The sequence below is a fragment of the Nannospalax galili genome, unplaced genomic scaffold (genome assembly GCF_000622305.1).
Source record: "Nannospalax galili isolate Female #2095 unplaced genomic scaffold, S.galili_v1.0 scaffold528, whole genome shotgun sequence".
Taxonomy (NCBI): domain Eukaryota; kingdom Metazoa; phylum Chordata; class Mammalia; order Rodentia; family Spalacidae; genus Nannospalax; species Nannospalax galili.
Genome location: NW_008359681.1, coordinates 905,617 through 913,990, shown reverse-complemented (window position 1 = coordinate 913,990; position 8,374 = coordinate 905,617). Strand labels below are relative to the sequence as shown.

General features: G+C 44.7%; 1 pseudogene; it reads right to left on the bottom strand.

The window, feature by feature from the left end:
- Nucleotides 1–7,329: 7,329 nt before the first annotated feature.
- On the bottom strand, nucleotides 7,330–7,510 carry LOC115068541 (annotated as a pseudogene).
- Between the last annotated feature and the right edge of the window lie 864 nt (nucleotides 7,511–8,374).

The following is an 8,374-nucleotide window of genomic DNA, read 5'->3' as shown; positions in this document are numbered from 1 at the left end:
CCCCCGCGGCCCGGCCGGGGAACCCGCCCCGCGCTTCCGGGAGGGGGAGGGGAGGAGCCGGCCGCCCTAGGCCGCACCCGCCGCCTCCTCAGGCCGCCTGCCCAGAGTGCCGGGTCTCCGCTTCCCGCGGTCGCTTGTGGGGCGCTGCGGGGAGCGGGCCTTGGGAGCCCCAGCTGCGTCGTGGGGCTGCGGCGAGCGCTCACAACTCCGCCACTGACACCTCCCCTCCCGCACGGGGTCCTCCCAGGCCAGGAAATGCACTCCGGGCGTCTCCTGAGGGGCCTAGCCTGGGGCCTGTTCCTAAAGACCAGGGCGGAGCTTCTTCGCTCTCTGGGCGAAGTTTCCAGCCTGGCGGAGGAGGAAACCCTAAGGGGAGAGAGGACGAACACGCTCGGTGTCTTGGCTACGGAACTCAGCCTCGCCTGGGCCGCCGGGGATGGAAACTTAGCTGGAAGAAAGGCTGGGCTTTGCACGACAAGGGAAAAGTGGGGTGCGGAGGGGCAAAGGGGAAGGGAAGACAATGGAAGGAAACCGCGTCTAGACTCTTACCCAGCCCTCCCCTCTCGCTGCACAGCGCCTAAAGCCACAGGCCCACTCCCAGCACCAGTTCTCCCCTGCGTTCTAAGCCACCTCCTCTTCTCCAATGGCAGGAAACAAGTGAGGATGGAGTGAATCCAGGAAGTACTTTATCTGCAAGTGGCAAATAGGAAGTGGTCTGCAAGTCATTCCGAAGGGCTGTTCCTCACGCTGTAGGGACCCTGACACCTCTTTGGTGTCGATGCATGGATGCCCATTTTGCACTATGGCTGTGCAAGGTTAGGCATACAAAATGAGCCTCCAAGTGTTCTGACAATAGGACAAGACTCAAGTCCTCCACCGAGGTAGGGAGTGTTTATTCTCTGATGTGTCCTAGTATTCCAAGAATTTAGTCTCCCTCTGGGACCCTGCTTCAGAAGGGAATTTAATCCAGGCTTCCCTTTGGAAAGTGGGCAGTCGCCTCAACACCTTTCAGGATACCTTAGAATGCCTTTGTGGTTACTTCCTGACACGACTGAGAAGCTCTGCCACCTCTCAGACATAAACTGAAAACATTAAAAGTTTCAACCCTGGGGCTGGAGAGATGGCTCCACAGCTAAGAGCACTGCCTGATCCTGCAGAAGACCTGGGTTCGCTTTTCAGCACTCATGGTGGCTAACAACCATCAGTACCTCGAGTTCCAAGGCATCCGACGCCCTCTTCTGGTCTCACCTGGCGCTGCAGGAACTGGTGCACTTACATGCAGGCAAATCACTCATTCACATAAAAATGAATTTTAAAGAATTAAAGTATGAACCCTGATGAAGAGTTTATAATGTTACATAAATATTGTAACCTAAAAATTGAAGTACATAAAGAGTACATGAAAAACTATCACAAACATGGATCTTTAAATGTCTATATTCTTCAGCCCTAAATTCTACCTAGAGTAACATATGAAGAAAACCTGAAGTATGGGAGAATCGCTATTACAGAAGCAATCAAAGCTGCAGGCGTGGTGACATAAGCTTTAATCCAAGTACTCTAGAGATTGAGGCTGGCCTGGTCTACATAGTGAGTTCTAAGCCAACTGGGGCTACACAGAGAGACCCTGTCTCAAAAAACAAAAACAGTTAAGTATTTACAACCATGGGACAACTAGGATCAGCTGAAAAGTACTGTGTGATTATTTTAAATTATGTATTTTAATAAATTACATGTTTAGTAATATAGAGTATTTTTGTTATGTATTGTCAGGAAAATGCAGGATGCACAACAGTATGTATATACTCCCAAATCCCAGCACTGGGAGACAGAGGCAGGAAGATCAGGAGTTCAAGGCCAGGCTCAGCTACGTAATGAGTTCAGGGCCAGCCTGGGCTTCATGAAACTTCAAACAAAAAAGGTTAGGAAGATGCTCAATGGATAAAGTGTTTACAGTTCAAGCATGAGGACTGAGTTTGGATCCCCAGGACTGATAGAAAGCCAGAAAGGGCATGGTGGCCACCTGTAGTTCCAGCACTACACAGAGGGATCTGTGGGGCAAGCTGACCAGCTAGACTAGCTGGAATTGGTGAGGTCCAAGTTTAGTGAGAGACCCTGCCTCAATAAATAAAGTATAGGGGTGGGGAGATTGCTCAGCAGTTAAGATCACTGACTGCTCTTGCAGAGGACCTGAGTTCAATTCCTGGGACCCACATGGCTACTAACAACAGTCACTAAAACCAGTTCCAGGGGCATCTGACACCCTCTTCTGACCCCTGCAGGCATTGTACTTACACGCATACAGGCAATACACTCATACACATAAAAACAGAAAATAATAAAGTGGAGAGTGACTTAAGAAGATAGCCTAGGCTTGATGAGACAAAGCAAAACAAGAACATTATGACTCTACATACGTATATAATTTTATACATGGAGATAAGCCCAGCTATACGCCAAGGTTTAGTAGTGGCCATCCTTAGACTTAAAGATGCTGTCTTCAATCACTGCTAATCCTAACTTGTAAAGACCATCATGCTAAAAGGTGCTATGCTAAGGATCAACAGAGATCAATAGCATGGCTGTAAGATGAAAGAAACAAGACACAGAGAAGTGTTCAAGTGCTGTTCTGTGCTATTAGAGCAGAAAATTTAGGAATCACTTTGCAGTAGGCTGATTTTCAACATGTAAGCCACAAGAGTTTAGGGGAGCCAGTGTGCCATAACCTACAAAACAATCACTATCTCTTTCTGTACCCCAACACAACTGAAGCCAAGAACATATCCTTTACTATAGGATAGGACTTTTCTGGACACAGTGACTGGCTTTCATTATCTTGTCTCCTTCCTAGTACCCTGAAGAGAAGAAAGAAGCTACACAGGAGTTACTGGTTCCACTGGCTTCTATGTAGACATCGGGCAGTATTCCTGGGCCACTAGGACACTCCTTTGTTTTCCCAGTGCAGGGATGATTGACAGGACCTGAACACAAAATCAGATCCTGCCCAATGGCTGATTGCATTCATTCATTCAGTCAGTCGGTCAGTCACACCTTATTTGAATGACAGCTACATGCTAGACTTGCTTTTCAAGGGTTGGGCATCCAAACACTGGACCCCTTGTTGCTTCCTTATCCCATTCAAAGACCTAGTCTGTCCAGTCCCTAACTTTGGAAGTGTACAAACCCTAATTGATTATAATAGTTGACAATAGGGAGCCTGGAGAGATGGCTCAACAGTTAAAAGCGCTGGCTGCTCTTGCAGAGGACCCGGATTCCATTCCCAGCACCCACATGGTGGCTAACAACCATCTGTAACTCCAGTTCCAGGGGATCCAACACCCTCTTCTGACCTCTGTGGGCATTGCACAACACGGATACACTTATATTCATACAGGCAATATACTCATACACATAAAAATAATAAAATATTTTTTAAGTTGGCAATAACTGTCATTGCCACCAAGGCGGGGAAAAGATCATCATCTCTGCCTCCTGCTGTTGTCACTTTCTCTCCACCCCCAATATATAATTACAACAGATTACGTACTCTCATAATTCCAGAAGGAGAGATTCTGAGGGTCTCCATATGCCTGTTTCTGGTCTCCGTGGAGATTAAATCTATCAAATTATTTTTATGTCCTGGCCTTCTTTGCCTATTGTGTTCACTTAAAGACATGAATTGGGCAATGAATTGTGTCCTTGACATATATTCTAGGCCACAAAAGACATTTCTAAATCCCTAACAGAGGCCCCTGAACTTACGGAGCCCCCTGTGTAGTAGTATCCCCTAAGCCAGTTCTGGTCTTTGCCAAGTTTGAAGAGCACAACAGAAAACAGGAGTTCAACAATCAATCTCTTCCCTTCTCTTTCTGAGTTGAAAAGATAAACACCCTCAAATGCCACTTTGTAAAGAACAGCTAGACAAGTTGCACTTTAGCAATTTAAATTCATAGATTAAAGAAAAGGACTTACATGGCGAACTTTAAAGAGAGAAATCTGAGTAGATCCAAGAGGGAAGTAACAGCTACTTGACAAATCTCTACGCATGTCTAGCAGTTGAAGACAAATTAATTGCATCAGTTTGAAGAAGCACATGTCACCATTGTCAGATGACACAATAGCTAGGAAACATGTGCTAAAGGCCTTGCAAAACACACTGGCTGCATGGAAGAATGCTGTGAGTGGTTTCATTCTGTGACCAGGGAGGTTGGAGAGAGGCTCTGGCAGAACATTACTGTGGGCCACTTTTTGGTAGAACCCTGCGTTAGTCTGCCGGGGCCCCCATCACCTTAGACTAGGTGGTCTTACACCACAGAAGTATATTCCTCCTAATTCTGGCTGCTGGAAGTTAGAAGTCAAAGTGTTGCTAGGGACAGTTGTTCTGAGGCTTACAGTTGGATACCTTCCCCTGTGTCTTCATGTGCTCTTGCCTCTGTGTGAGCCTGTGTCCTAATCTCTCCTTTTTATGAGGGCACCAATCAGATTGGATTAGGGCCATTCTAATTCCTTCATTTTGCCTTACTTCCCTCCTTAAAGAATCTCCAAATACAACCACATTACAGGGCTGGGGAGCGAAGGGTTGGGTGGTACTGGTACATAGGGACTTCAATGTTTTTATTGAGGGAGGAGCACAACTCAGTCCCATTAACACAGGCCATTGCTCTGAGTCTCTGTTTCCCCTTCCAGGGTCCCTCCAGGCTTAGCTCCTGGAATGAGAGCCTCCTCTCCCCTATCTGAGGCTACGGGTGTTTCACATGTCTGTGGGCAGGTCTTGCTTCATATGTCCTACAGCGTAGGCCTGACTTTTTATCAGGCACAGAAACCAAAGCACCACCATCCCCAATCCCTAGACACCAAAGAGCAGAAACAGAGCACTTGCAAGTGTTCCCCTGGTATTTCCAAATAGAAGGCATCACTTGGACTGCATGGCAAAACCTTCCAGGAAAGAGTGTAAAGAATTCAGGGGACCTATAAGCACTGATTTTAGGCCAGAACTTTTTCGAATATCTTTCCCCTCACTGTCCTTCCTCATGTGTGGCTACAGTTGAAAATGCAATGCCCCAAGTGAATAGTCTTAAAATTCCATCAAGCCAGGAGCCTTTTGGCTGCTTCTGGGACACCCACTAAGAAAGTGCTTACTAGAGCAAGCTCACTAGGAAAATTCTCCTGTGAGATTTTCCTCAGCAAAGAGCCAATTAACAGAGCTTGTCATCCTCTGAACAGTGGCCACTTGACCCTGCCAGTCAACTTCTAAAGGCTTCAGTACACAAAGACTCATCAAGCTCTATGTGTGTGGGTTTCCCTTCCTCCAGAGGCTGAGTTTGCTCTCCAATAGAAAGGGTATAAATGAAATCATCCCCCCAAAGGGTGATGTCATCCATCCTACAGGCTCGGACAACAGCTCTACTGCTTAGAAACTCTTGGCTCTGTTTCCTGACAAGAAAGACAAACTGTGGAATATGAATTTAATTTTCACTTCAAGTAGATCCACAGAATTATGTGCCCAAAGAACATTGTATAACCACACAAAGGTAAAGTGTACTGATGAGTTATAGATGCCAGTTCCAAAATACAAATGACTTCAGTAAGCTTGGAATCCTCACAAAAATGATGAGTTAACATTACCCACCCTTCTAGACCTCCCTTGCAAAAGGAACAGGCATACATCCTTGGATCTTGAATCTCCAGCCCATTTTTATTTGGTTTCTTTAAAAAGCTAGGTTAGTGCCCTTTGAATAACAAGTGACAGAAACTTACTTCACACTTCCTCAAGCATAAAAGGGAAATTTTGCCTAAGTAACAGAAACCCAAACTTGATACATCAGGCCTGGATTAACCCATGAGACAGTATTATGGTTTAAATCTAAAATGTTGCCTATGGGCTCATGTTATTGTTTTATGGGTTTGTTTTGTTTTGTATTTTATTATATACATATTACCACTGCTAGGGTAGGAAGAATATTGTCTTTTTTTAACATTGGGAATTGGACTTTGTGCATGGTAGGCAAGTATTACCACAAGCCATATCCAAGCCCTTTTGGAATTTTTTGAGATAGGGTCCCATGTAGCTGAGGCTGGCCTTGAACTTATTATCCCCCTGCCTCTACCTCTCCAGTGCTGGGATCATAGCATGTACCATGACACCTGGCAGGTTCATGTTATAAACACTTGTTCCCAAGCTGGTGGCTTATTTTGAAGGCTGTGGCACCTTTAGAAGTAACTGGTACAAGGTCACTAGGGGAAGGCATTTGAAGGCCATTCTCCAGCCCTGGTTCCAGTCTAGTTCCCTGCCTCCTGTCTGTGCTATGCAAACAGCCACAGCCATATGCTCCCACTGCCACAGACTCAGCTGATCCTATTTACATCCCTTCTCTCCATAATGTACTGAAACCCACTGAGCCAAAATAAATCTTTCCTCAATTTGTTCCTCTTATGTGTCTTAGTCACAGCAACATAGAAGTAACTAATACAGGTGGATTCAAGGACAAGGCAGAGCTATCTCTCTCTCTGCTCCCTCCATGTCCTACAGTCTCTATTAGGTACAATCTTCATCTCTGTTCTCTTGATGGAAAATCAAGAACTACTCTGAGGGGTCCTTATATTCCAGAGATAAGAGTAACTTTTTTGAGGGGAGGGTCCATATACAAATTCTCACTAGATAAATCTAAATCTATGGGTGACCATTTCTATGATCAGAGGGCAAGAGAACACAGTGACAGAAGACTCTAATCCAAGATGGCCTGGAATGCTGGAAGGTGGAGAGAAGGCTCTTGGCATGAAACATTCTACCACTGGACTGCCTAACACGTGTGTACACATAACACACACGTGTGTGTGTGTGTGTGTGCGCTCATACATTCTGCTTTTCCATACATATAACTGAAGTTTTTCCTGGGGAAGAAAATATTTATTTATCCCAAATAGAGGGAGCATTGACAGACCATCAAGAAGGGATTCAGCTTGGTAAAGCTATACATTTATTGAGGTTGCTTACAGGAGCATGGGTGACTTAAAGGTAGCTACACCACCAAGAGTCCCCTAGGTTGCACTGTGAAAGAGCTCCTCCCAGTCAAATGCTTGCCTCCTATATAACCTCAGGGAGGGCTAGAACCTCCTGAGAATCTCCTGAAGAATCATGGGCAATGAGCCCTGAGATTTGGTGAGCCTACCTGATGCCTGAACAAGGGAACATTAATAAACTCAGTCTCTTGAGAGCCATATACTAGTGATCATAGATGCTAGTGCTCTGATCCAAGATGGCAATGGTCTGGGGCTGGTGAGATTGCCCAGCAAGTAAAGACATTTGCCACTCAAGTTTAACAACTTGAATTTGATTCCTGGGGCCTATATGGTAGAAGGAGAGAATTGACTCTTTCAGGTTCTGATCTCCACATGCTCACTCATACACACACTCAAATTAATTAATTAATTAATTAATTATTAATTAAAAAAATTAAACTGATAAGAACAGATACTACACTTGATCTTAGCCAAAAGGCCGAGAAGTGATAAGTAATAAATAAAGTAAAAAGCATTAAGACAGCAATGGTTTTGTCCAACCCAGAAGAAATAGTTAAACCACAATAACTCCTGTGTCTACTTCACTTCGTAACATAATGCAGCCAACTTGTGTCTAATTCTTAATGTCTTCAGGAAGCTCAACACCAGTGCCTTCTATGGAAATCACCTATTTCCAAGTCAGAGGCTCTAAATAACAATTATTTCTCTTTGTCAAGTGTAGATGTCTAAATGGAAAACATCTCCGCGGCCAGCTTGGAGGAAATCATGAAGCACAAGGCCCTTTGCAGCTCACCTGTTGATGAGTATGTGGGAGTCACTGGCATTATTTTAGCGCAGAGGTCCCAGACTTTCTCTTTCATAGCCCCTTAAAATGCCTTAATAATTATTTCTCAGGGGTTGAAGAGATGGCTCAGTGCTAAGAGCATTGGCTGCTCTTGCAGAGGACCCAGGTTTAGTTCTCAGCACCCACATGGCGATTTACAACTGTTTCTAACTCCATTTCCACAAAATCTGATGCCTTCTTCTGGTCTTCATGGGCACTGCATGCACAAGTGCATTTACATACATGCAGGCAAAACACTCATGCACATAAAATAAAAGTAAATACATCCATAAAATATTTAAATTATTTTGTGGCATTTCTTAGACAAAAGTAGTACCTAACAGGCCAATTAAGGAGCTAGTTATAAACAACAAAATATATTGGAAAGACTAAAGCACCTTAGCTTGTTCTTGGCCCTGCACTGGTAATGCACATTCTTCCTCCTGTCATCTGCTTGTCCACTTTGAATAGAAAGAAAGGCATTCTTGATTCTGTAGTAATGTTGTCTTTTACCAAAGTCATTAGTTATTT